At 40.2% G+C, this 12,743-nt stretch overlaps 2 long non-coding RNA genes across 2 annotated transcripts in view; both read right to left on the bottom strand.

Annotated features, from left to right (window-relative positions):
- Positions 1-1,654: 1,654 nt before the first annotated feature.
- LOC120297277 lies at positions 1,655-5,704 on the bottom strand. Its single transcript, XR_005553757.1, has 2 exons — positions 5,612-5,704; positions 1,655-1,980 (listed from the first exon to the last, which is right to left on the bottom strand). It is a non-coding gene; the product is annotated as an uncharacterized LOC120297277 (long non-coding RNA).
- Positions 5,705-9,749: 4,045 nt separating this feature from the next.
- LOC120297279 overlaps positions 9,750-12,743 on the bottom strand; it is a 61,477-nt gene continuing 58,483 nt past the window's right edge. The window contains exon 3 of the long non-coding RNA XR_005553758.1: positions 9,750-10,000. This is a non-coding gene — a long non-coding RNA (uncharacterized LOC120297279). The remainder of the gene's footprint in view (positions 10,001-12,743) is intronic.

Consider the following 12,743-nt stretch of genomic DNA (forward strand, 5'->3'; position numbering starts at 1 on the left):
CACTCCCCGCCCCATCCCCACCAAATAATACTGGCTAATCAGAATTCTTCAAGTGACGGATCCTTGAGGAATTATGCTGGTCTGAAAGAATATTTTCCTGCGACAGTCAAAAATCCGTTCCCATGATTGGCACATCTTGTACCATTGCCAGCTTCCTTTCTGCTAACACCATCTGTGGTCAGATTCTGATCGATAGGCACCGCCACACACTCTGAAAATATGCTGTGCTATTACTTTTACAAAGATGATCAAATCCCCTTCCCCCAGAAAGTCTACTCAATTCAGAGACACTAGCAGGCAAATTACAGAATGCAGGTTTTGTACCAATAAACTTTTGAACTTTCATTGAACTTGCATATTAAGAATAAGCAGGGTTTTTTTCCAAGAGAAAAATTCACTAGACAACCAGCAATTTTTCCTTCACATCTTTAAGGGAGATGTTCGATTTGGCTAAGGAAATAATAGTAATTTATGTCTTTGATAATTGAGAAGAATTATAGTTCTAAACACCGAAAAGAGCAACTGTCACCTGGTCTCTGTGAGTCACAGTCCTTTTAAAGTAGTAAATTCTACCTTAACCATAGGGAACTGTCAGTGCCTAAGAAGAGACAGGATGGGAGAGGAAAAGGTAGAATAAGCAATCTTGCTTTTAGTGTGGAAATACTTTCATCTTTTGGGCTTTTGCTTAAATTAATATTCTTTTCAAAATTATTGCTACATCCTCCTTTAGACAGATTGCTCCCTCCCATTCGCTCTCTGGCAGAGTTCTCATAATATGCGTAACTGTATCATAGGTGGAGTTAGGCATTGTGCAAGGGGATCAGTCAGCTCCAGGGCCTGAGAGGGTGTAGTTTAATGCAAATCAACTTGGGGGTTATTTAGAAGTAAACTAGCCTATCTAAGTCAGTAGCATTGCTGGAATAGGGACAAGAATGTTAAAGGGGAATTACTCTTCTTTTCCTGTGACTAGCACAGAGATGAAAGCCTAGAGTAGATGTATAATATAGAGCTCCTTTAGAAATTTCCTCTTGCTGCTCATTTTAATTTTTCACTTCTTCCCATGGGAAAAAAGAAGATGGGATAGGTGAATGACACCAATCTTGATTTGTAATTTGTGTAGGTGTGCAAAACAGGTTGGGGTGTTTTTGGGTTTTTTTGGCAGAAATTGTCTTGCAGCCTTCTTCATAGCAAGTGAGTATCTTACAAAGATGGTCACTCTCCATACAAATGTATTTACTTCAGAACAGTGGAATATTGGATGTGTAAACAGTAAACAATATGTTGTGTAAACAAAATCTTCTGCAAACATCACAAAGTGTACAAAAAGAAAATGAGGGCATCTCATATGCAAAATTATGCTCATACACTGATGTAAACTCAGAAATCACAACTATAAATAGAAATACACTTTATCTTCTTGCCATATTGGGGAGCACTGTAACTAAGTGATATTTGTGATTGCTCAGATTGCTATCTAGGTCAGGGGTAAGTAAATGCAGCCCTGGGCCACGTCAACCTCAATTGCACATAACTTTCAGCCTCATTTCAAAAGCTGGCCTCTGCAAGTGATCTGCTTGGAACTCTTATAAGAGAATCCTGCTGCTTTCCTTACAGACAGCTGCTTGAGAGCTAAAGAAAATGTCAGAAAACAAAGGAAAGACTTGATGGTTTTACTCATGGAACCAGGACAGAGCAAAGTGACAGGTCCAAATAGAAGTGGCAAAACCAGGCTCTCTCTTTCTGGAGATCCATCTGAGATGAATAAACCCAAACCAATATTCTTCAGGAACAAGGCTCTGCAGTTTTTCTAGATAGTTGTTGATAGTTGATAGGCTAATGATAAAGCTTCTCTATTGGTATCTACTCATCATTGAAGGAGATCCTCTTCTGGATCAACTGAGCAGTTTCCTTCCTTTCCTGGTTAATTGGTTCTTTATCAGGTTCAACATCTTCTTGGCCATGCTGGAAACAGGAGAATGCCTGAACAAAGAACTAGTAAATTTAATTTACTGTGAATAACCATTGAAAAAATTGATCTATACTATGTAGTAGTTGCCTTGTTAATGAAATCAGCCTAGGTTCCCCAGTCTATAAGTGACGGTCGTACAGGTAATCCTCGACTTATGACCACAACTGAGCCTAAAATTTATGTTGCTAAGCAAGACAGTTAAATGAGTTTTACCCCATTTTGCAATCTTTCTTGCCACAGTTGTTAAGTGAATCACTGCACTTGTTAAGTGAATCTGAATTCCCATTGAATTTGCTTGTCAGAAAGTTGCAAAAGGGGATCACATGATCCCGGGACATTGAAACCCTCATAAATACAAGTCCATTGCCAAGCATCTACATTTTGATCACGTGATCATGAATTTTGATCACGTGGTCATAAGTGTGAAAAATGGTCATAAATCACTTTTTTCAGCACCATTGTAACTTCAAACTAAATGAATGACTTTAAGTTGAGGACTACTTATAAATATAGTGCTTAATTACATTCATATAATTGCACAAGAATTCATATTAGTTGGACAATACCCTTGTGTAATTCTTTAACATGTGACCCATAGCTTTGAGGAGGAGGGAAGCAACCTAGAACTAAGGAGAAACTTCCTGGCAGTTAGAACAATTAACCAATGGAACAACCTGCCTCCAGAAGCTGTGAATGCTCCAACACTGGAAGTTTTTAAGAAGAGATTGGACAGCCATTTGTCCAAAATGGTATAGGGCAGTGATGGCAAAACTTTTAGGGACCGAGTGCCCAAACTGCAACCCAAAACCCACTTACTTATTGCCAGGTGGGCGTGGCTGTGATGGTCATGGCAGACTTGCTGGGTGTGGCCAAGGTAGGCATAGTCATCTTGAGGTTGCTCGCAGGGAGAGACACCTGTGAGGGCTGGGCAGGGTTGGGGGAGATCCAGGGGATCTCTGGCAGGTAGGGCGGTAGGCAGTAGGCTCATCCTGCAGGGTGAGGTGAGGCAAGGCAAGGCAGGGCAGAGATGCCATTGTCGCAGGGCAAGGCGAGGCAGGAGCCAGGATGGCTGCTACCTGACACCATCGGCCCCTGCACACAGAGGCCAGCAAGCACATGGGGGGCAACAGTGTCCGTCATCAGCCACAGCGTGCTGGCCCCTCGATTGGCACATTCTGGGGCTCCGCAGCCCACCGCCAGCAGTTCAGAGAAGCCGCCTCTGAGCTGGATGGCCAGTCAACAACTGAGGAGGCAATGCAGTGGGTCGTGCTTGGGAAAAGGAGAGCATGCGAGGCCAGGAGGGATGGGACGGGGGGGAGGGAAACCAGTTGTGCTGGGATGCATCCGGCCACGTGGGACCTCAGTGAGTTAGCGGGTGGTTGGTTGAAGAGGGACGGTTGCCATCTTTGGGGCATGGCACGTGTGTCCACAGAAAGGGCTCTGAGTGCCGCCTCTGGCACACGTGCCACAGGTTCGCCACCACTGGTTAGGGTTTCCTGCCTGAGCAGGGGGTTGGACTAGATGACCTCCAAGGTCCCTTCCAACGTTGTTGTTGTTATTATTATTATTATTATTATTATTACATCATGATATGAATTTAAGAAAAAATGGATAATAATATGCATACTGTTTTCTATACAGGGCAGGCAATATGCATGGAGAATTTCACACCAACTTTTTTTAAAAATGGAAAATAAAAGCTATTGCCATTTTTTTCCTCCCTCTGTTTCTCTAAATCTTTTACCGTTGATCTCTTTCATGGAAAAATGTATCAGATAAATACAATGGCCCAGATGGCTGCTCATTTACCAACCAACATGGATGCTGATGAATGTCATCCTGTATCAATGGACAGACAGTTTGGTTTGCCTCAAAAGCATCTGCAGAGTGTTAACCAACAGCAGTTTGTCTGGCAGTGTTACTGCTAGAGTTAATTCTTCATTGGGCCATAGAAAATTTAAACAGAGGGAAAGAGTGGGAGGGAGGGAAAATCAGAAGCAAGATGTAACATTACCCTTTCATTTACGGACCTGCCATTTTATGTATCTTTCGATTTCACTTCTTTATAGTTGACACTGAAGTACATGTCCTACTGATCTTTAAATCAGCAAACTTCCCTGAGACAAGGCTATTATGCACCGGTGGGATGCAATGCTATTGGCTCTGGTTAGTAACTAAGTAATACTGGTTCAAAAGGGCCTGCTGAGGTTCATATGACCTCTTTGCAACATTGATATGACTTAAACAAGACAGCAGGCTTTCTTTATAGAGATCCACATATTATGGAACATACACTTATAGCGTCTTATTTTCCCATATTCCAGAAAATTATTAAAAATCTCACTATTTTATCTGGTGTCCCACTCCATTTAATTGGATGTGGGGATCCCTCTATAAATTTGTGCATTGTGCATATTTGTTTTCATCTCTTATTTTATAAGGTATAGATTGTTTCTGATGTTCTTTTTGCATCCAGAGTTGCACAGCTGGGGTGGTTAATAAATACAAAGCTATTGCCAAATAAATTGTAATTGAATTAAGGAATTATTTATTTTGCTTTAAGAAATTTTGACCATACAAAGTTAGCAAAGACTTTATTCACATTTTCACAACAGTTTTCTTTGTGCATGCTACATTCAGGGTCTTTCTGGGACAGGGATCAAAAGAGATGATAAGTAAGAAGTATGGTCCTATGTATGTCCTTTTATTTTTGTTACATCTACAGTTTGCATTCTGCTTTTCTTATAAAAACACTTTGCCTGTGTCATCCATAGTAGAAGTGGTGAAGAAGAGAAATATACCAGGTGGCTATTATTTCACCCAGGCATTTATAGCCCGCTGCCATCAGAGCAGAATCTAGGGGGAAAGAGGGCTTTCCAAATGCTTCAGAGCTGGTTTACAGTATTGTGAAGGAAATGAACTAATGCACCATGCCAGTGAAAGACCTCTTCCTTTGTAAACCTTTTGACCTTTCAAAATGGCAGTCTGACAGCATTCATTTTGTGCTCTCCTCTACTCTCCTAAATTTGGTAAAACAAACATTTGGGCTATTTTTGCATGGGGGGGGGGAGGAGACCTTGAACAGGCAAAATAGGAACATGGTTCCTTGCACATGTTTAAAGCACTCTTTAACCCCTTCAAATTCCAAAATGGACTTGGTCCTACTTACCATTGGAATGGCTCCTTTGACATGCCAGTTCACAGTCAAAAATTAATTAACTGAACAACTTTCCCCCAAGATATATGAATGACCAGCAAGTATACTCAATAGCCATGACTATGGCTAGGGTAGTCCAAAACATCTGGAAGACATCAAGTTACCTACGCATTTTAGCCTTTCCAAAAAAAGAGGCTTTAGCACATTTCCCCTAACAAAAGCTCATCTAAGGCAGGGGTCCCCAACCCCTGGTCTGTGGACCGGTACCGGGCCACGGCATGCCAGCAACCAGTCCACACAAACAAGCAAAGCCCCATCTGTGGGATGCAGGCAGCACACAAAACCACGCTCCCTCTGGTCAGCAGAAAAACCTCTCTCCATGGAATCGGTCCCTAGTGCTCAAAAGGTTGGGGACCTCAGATCTAAGGCAGTCTCCAACAGTCTTCCTAGCGGCCTATTAACATGCTAGTTAACATTTTGCTTACCCAGTCTTTTTGACCTTTCAATTGCTCCTGCTTCCATTCAAGCCTAGGCTGACAAACACTGAGAACTCTCTGATCTTGTCCTACAGGTTTGGGTGTTGTCTCCCTACAAGTGCCAAGTTAGACAGTCCCTGGAGCTGATTTAACTAGTGAATAACAGTGGAGCAATGAGCTGCCTTGTTTTACATTGTTTCCTGGGTGGGTGGGGTGGCTGTGGAAAACTCTAACAGAGGAAGGGACTTCCTGAATTACATCCAACATTCTCAGTGGTAAAGGAAATGACCTAATATCTTTTTTTTAACTTAGACATTTTAGGCTAATGTTGTAAATCTGCTCATACTTTCTCTCCACTTCAATAATATTTAGAATTAAATTTCAGAATCCTCTGTAATGCAGTAGATTTTCCACTTCTCTAATCCATAGGATTCTGAACAGATTAAGCTTCCATTCATGCCCAGTTAGAATGGCCAATAAGAAGGAACTGAGACAGCTCAAGTCCAAAATATCAGAGTCAGCAAATTGCTGATCTACCTTGATATCCTTGATCTTTTGTATATTCAAGGCTTGTTTATGATTGGCTCCCAAACTTCTAAAATCAGTTTTAATGGATACAAGGTAGCAGTGGAAAGGAGAGGGGGAGGATGTCCATTAATGCAGATTTATGTAATATGTAATAACATTAACAAAGAAAATGCTTCTGCAATATGGTCTAATACACAAGCAAACACACACACACACACACACACACACACACACACACACACAACCGCAATCTCTGAACAGTGGTAAATCCAGAAGTTCAGTCAAGAACTTTATTAACAATACTGCAAAAGTTTGTTATAGTGAGAAAAGACCAGTTTTGACATTCAGCCTATTTAAGCTACATAATGGTGTGTCCTGTTCTTGCTTTAATTGGATTATCATACCTATTCTATGCTCTTTTATTTTTTTAAAAAACAGGGCATTTTATTTATTTATTTGAGGTATTAAAGTTGTTATAGGGAAGGGAGGAAGTTTATAGAGTATAGTAGGCCCTTTTCAATTAAGTTCCTTAGGTATAATTACCCTTCTCAATTCAAGGTGACAAAACTCTTTGGAAAAGAGGAAGGGAGGACTAAATGTTAATTCCTTTGCTTGCTTGCTTGCTTGCTTTTTTTTTGGAATAACCAATCAAATGGTAGAATTTTTCTTCTTTAAAAATAACCAAACACACAAAGTCTTGGCTACTTGTGGCACTTTTAACCAGCAGTGTTGTTCTGTATGAAGGCAAGATGTCCTTTCAGCTGCAGAAACTCTTCATCCCAGTTTTCCTGTCCTAGCTATCTTTCTCTTAATTATTCTCCTTCAGTCTTGTACATATTGTCTGTGTTTTCTCTCCTCTTTTCCCTTGCAATAAATGGCACTGACTTCTCTTTCTTCCAAATACATTTCTGTACACTATACAAACAAGCTGCAACTATGCCTAGAATCTTAATTTCAGGGAGAATGAAGAGAGGGCAGGACAGGAGTGTTGTTTTTTTTCGTAATGGGGTACTGAATCTTGGTGGCTCTAGGCTTGAGTCTAGGATTCTAGAGATCACAAGATCGCTGCTTGACGCCATTGGAACCAATTGCTTTATTTAGGTCCCCTGTGCATCCTGAGAGAGAGAGAAAAACTTGTTGAAAATTGCTATCCTTTGCATAGTCCCATAGCTTTAAGCCACAAAACAAAATAATCTTATTTAAGATTATGCAACAGGCTTCCTTTATTGAAACCTATGGGACTTGAATACTGTTCAAAATTGGTTGGATCACAATTTTGACTTTATTTATTACATATCTAGTGACTCACAAGATATAAAAACTGTATGTAACATAAAATGGCACAGACTCAGTTCCGGTAGGTAAAGCTGAGGGTGGGTAAGTTTAATTAGTTAAACTCACATATATTTTCCAACTGATAAGTCAACAATAAAAATCATCTTTTAAAGTCCATTGGAAAAAAACATAACTGGATGGGGGGGGAAAACATGTTTTGTTTACAAGAATCATTTGATGCCAAAGAGAACTGCCCCTCAGAAAAAACTTTAAGGGTGTAGAATGAAGCAACCACTAAGTTATTAACACAGCCCTTTAGTCCAATGAATGGTGGAAACTTTCTCTCAGTTAAGTGATAATGTCTCCAGACTTCCTGCCAGTCATGGCCCACCGCATAAATTGAGACAATGGTTGACTCAGAACCTTAAGAGTGTTCAGGAGTCAAATTCTCCAGCAAGTTGACATTTGATGTGGGATTAACAAGTGGGATCTCAGCCCATTTCAGGATGGATAAGCATAGCTGGAGAAACTGTTAACAGTGGTGGGAGGCAGAAATGCCAGAGGGCAAATGTTACTGTGCTTTGGTTTCCTCCCTAGAGTGATTAGATTAGGCAGGTGTCTCCTATAAACAGAGAAAGCAAAGGGCTCTCTCCAGCCAAGAGAGCAAATGCCAACTCCATGTAGGCTTCTTAAAGTTATTCTGCTTAAAATTGGGAGCAAAAATATATACTGTATTCTGCAACAAGAGTGATTCTTGATAGCAGCCACAACTGCTGAGAATTCTGGAAACTGCAGGCCAGTTCATCAGAAGGACAGAATTAGCACAAAGTGTTTTATACATATTATTGCACATAGTTTTGCAGAGTTGTTGCCTACAGTTGTGACAAACTGTGTCTCTCTGTCAGGAGATGTTGACAGAGATTAGGAGTGCAAGCAGATTTTGAAAGACTGGGGGAGGAGAGTTGCTTGATTATTGAATGATAGTGTAAAACTCCTACTGTGGCTGTGTGTTATTGTTCACATGTTTCCCAATGATGTAAATTCAAGCTAAAAAAAATAAAAAATGCATGCCAGGAGGAAATAATCCCCTGGAGCTCCTGTGATGGTAGAAGGATTATTAAGAATAAATTCTCCATGAGCTGGAAGAGAGTTAGCTTGGAAAATGTCTAGAACAGAGGTGGGGAGCTAGGGCCCTTTTATGACTTGTGGACTTCAACTCCCAGAATTCTGGGAATTGAAGTCCACAAATCATAAAAGGGCCATAGTTCCCCACCCCTGGTCTAGAATATTCAACTTTCAAACCCAAGACCCAGTCTATTTCTGTAGCTGAGGCTATATATATATAGTATCAATGAAGGAGAATATTTGTAGCTCAGAGTTGAAATGAAGGGTACTTGGTACTCTCTAAGCTTGCTTGTTTCCTTGCAGACATTTCATTACCCAAACTAGGTAACTAGCACTGATGATGTTATCTAGTTAGGGTAATGAAACCAGCTGCAAGAAAACAAGCAAGCTCAGAGAGCACCAAGGACCCCTCAGTATTTTCAGAAGTTTTGGCAGGGATTATTCTGACATCAATTATAGCCCTGCTTAAAGTGTCTATCATATATGAATTTGTTCTACAGATTCTCATGAAAAATTATTTTTGGTGCATAAGGATAAATATATTTTAGACAAAAGGCACTTTACAACTGTTATGTACGATCTCTTCCTATTTTGTATTCATGCCTATCTTTAGCATGTGAGCCAATCAGAAGTTAAAATACTACTCTTGTTCTTCCCTATTTTATTTTGTTGTCATTATTCCCTTTTTCTTCTGTACTCCATAGACAGAATAATCAGATAGGAGCGGTGATAAATAGAGTCCAAATTTGACTCAGATTGGGATAATTTCAAATGCTATAGATCAGGGGTCCCAACCTTTCTGAATTGGCAACCCAGTGGGAAAGGGAGCGGCAGGCATCTTTATCCGTGCATGCGCACACACACAAATGTGGCTGCGTGTGCATACGAGAGGTTCATGGCTTGTGGCTCAGCTAGTGCCAGAACAAGGGGGGTGAGTGCGCACACATGCATGTACACACTGGCCAGCCACTCATGCAGCCCAGTGGCTAAGAGGCCACAGCCCAGTAGTGGCCATAGCCCATACATTGGGGACCTCTGCTATAGATGATGTCTTGTTTTATATATTTATATGATAGTCCCAACATTGGACAGTATGGGACCCTTATTAGATTTTCATAAATCCCTTTACTTTCAAATTATACCAGACTGGTTGAAACTAGAGTTTTTCCTGATTATTCTTTGAGTAGTATCATTGAGTAGTATTCTTTGAGTAGTATCGTTGGATAAGAAGAGAAATTTGGATGTGCTAACCTTTGAGTGTTGTAGAGCAGAGGTCCCCAACTCCTGGTCCATGGACTGGTCCGCATCATGCCAGCAACTGGGTTGTGCAAAGAAGCAAAGCCGAATCCATGGGATGCAGGCAGCACACAAAACCATGCCCCCTTTGCTCCACGGAAAAACCTTTCTCCATCAAATTGGTTCCTGATTTCCACAAGGTCACCGCTGTTGTGAGTAAAAAAGGAAAGGGTGCTACCAATACCAGATAGGTAGGAAAGGTAATATAAAGAAAAGCAAGGGCAATATGTTATTCACTAATATCTTATAATAGATATTAACATAAAAAATCCTAACAACACATTAAAAAAAAACATGAGAACTAGATTTTTACATGACATCTTTCTTCAGCCTTAAGATTATTCTAATTCTGTCAACACACAAATCTCATTAATTCTTGCAGCATCCCCGTACAGTAAGTCAATAACATTAATCTCCATTTTGCAGACAATGGCTTGCTTGCTGCAAAGGCAGATGCAAAGCCGCACCAGTTAACAAAAGTGAGAGAAGTCAAATGTGAAAGCTTTGCACTTAAGGTTTCGTATCCCAGACTTGCTGTGCCTGAGCTGATGACTTTTGTAACAGGAGGATAAAAGGAATTTTGAAGGGAGAACATATGGCTATCCAGCCTGGGCTTCGTGCTAGTGTTATTGGTCATGGGATATTTAACCAAATTCCTCATCTTTCTCTATAGTTGCCAGATGTGCCTAGTATCAAAGGAATGGTGTTTCATCTAGAATATGTCAGTAACAGAGAATAAAAAATGAAAGGGGCACCTTTTAATGCAGAATGGGTCAGCTTGAATACATGTTACAGTGCAGCCTCCCTTCATATAATCCTCCTTCTCACACTTTAGAGATAAAAATATTTAAAGATAAAAAGTAAAAGTACATTTGTATTGCTGGTTTGGACACAGAAGTTCTGATGAATAAAAAATGAATTCTAATTGATACAAATTATAAAAATATACTCCATTTCCCTCCATTAAGTAGCATTTAATGCAGTCAATTCAGAACTTTTTTAAAAAAATTTCATAGACAGCTTTGTTTCAGCTCACTCACTCTTTCTCTTAGCCATAGCCAGCTACCACATGCTCCTCAATCTAACACTCATGAAAATCTATCTGGTATCAAAGGGATATCCCAAGGCAGAAGAACATAGAAAAGTTCAATACTTTAAAAATCTTGTTCAGATCTTGTTTACTGTTGCAATGCTTCAAATAGAATATTGATATAGAAGAGGTTGATGCTAACTGGCCCTTGCTCCATCATTGCTTATGGAATATCTGTGCTCAACTATATCATCTATATCTTGAAATCTGATATAATGTAGACTTGTATCAGATAGTTCCAAAGAATAGAATAGAATAGAATAGAATAGAATAGAATAGAATAGAATAGAATAGAATAGAATACTTTTTGACCAAGTGTGATTGGACACACAAGGAATTTGTCTGTGATGCATAAGCTCTCAGTGTACATACAAACAACAAAGTAATATAATAATAAGATACCAATAAGATAAGGTAGTAGAAAAGATGAGAAGGATAGTAGTAATACATCCATACTACATGGATAAATATCCTTAGACATAAGACAGTACTGTGGGAATTTGTTCCCTCCTGAATCAGTCAATTTAGTCATTCCTGCAAGCTCTGCAGGAGTGATGGCATGAGAGAAAAAACTGTCTCTGTGTCTAGTTGTTTTGGCATGCAAAACTTGTATAAACTATTCTCCAATACAAAAGAAGCTTATAGGATATTTTGACAATACGTTTCTGAGCAAATATGCAGCTAAGTCCCATGAAATGAAGAACATTTGACATTGATTTTAATAAGACTTAAGAACAATGAGGTTGCCAAGGATCCTAATTTTAATTTGCCATAATGATGGTGATGAATGTTTTTTGAGATGGATCATTTGGTCTGTATCTCCTGTGTACCATAATGAGATTTGAGGATGATCCCTTTGAAAGCCCTTTTAACACAGTAGTTTTTCAACTCCAAGAAAAGAATAGTAAAAATGGCTTGACTTGCAGCAAGTCCACTGACGACTAGAGACAGGATTAATGATAGCCCATAATATTCCAGTAGTACGTCTAAATGGAAAATAAGTTATAAAGAATATATATGTGTATATATATGTATATATATATTTGTTTTCGTAGATTTTCACGGGTATAGGTATGCAGGTCTTGGTGTATTTAGGTCTTTTCCCATGTAAGATTGAGAGTATCTTGGCGACGTTTCGACGAGGTCCTACTCGTCATCTTCAGGCTCGGGTCTTTGGCTTTGTGCTTGTGCGAGCAAAGTGTGATCGGAGCTGCTGTCTCTCTATAAATATTGGTGGGGGTGTGTGGAGTGCTGGCTTAGTTGCTGTAGGTGGATTGGTTGGCTGTGTAGGAGTTATTGTTTGTGGATTGTTTGGCTGTTTCATAACATCCTGAGTAGTTGAGGTGCTGGCTGTGTGTCCATTAGTCTTTTGTGTTGTAACGACCTGGGTAATGGGTTGTGTGATGACATCCTGAGATCTAGTGTAGTGATATCCTGAGTTCTGTGTTGCACCATCCTGGGTGGTTGGCTGTGTTGTAACATCCTGAGCTTTGGCGTTGTAGCCTCCTGAGTTCTGTAATGTGATGTCCAAGGCTGAAGGCTGTGAAGTAACATACTGGGCTTTGCTTTGGCTCCGAGTTTGCAGTCAAGCTCTGTGTTCATGGTGTGTGTCCGTTTGCTTTGTGTGGGGGTCGGAGGGAGGTGCAGCAGCTGGTGATGTCGTCGTGGTTTGGCTTCTGAATGGTGGTTGCATTTCGTCTGAGGGATGGATTTGGGCTTGGGTTTGGGTCTGGTGAGGGTGAATGGTGGTGGCGTACTGTGTTGTTCTGGGTCCGGTGTCAGTTTTCGTGGCTAGGACTCGTTTATTGATTAAGGCTAGTTTCCAGA

The sequence above is a fragment of the Crotalus tigris genome, unplaced genomic scaffold (assembly GCF_016545835.1).
Source record: "Crotalus tigris isolate CLP2741 ecotype Arizona unplaced genomic scaffold, ASM1654583v1 scf7180000017604.1628558, whole genome shotgun sequence".
In the NCBI taxonomy this organism is placed as follows: domain Eukaryota; kingdom Metazoa; phylum Chordata; class Lepidosauria; order Squamata; family Viperidae; genus Crotalus; species Crotalus tigris.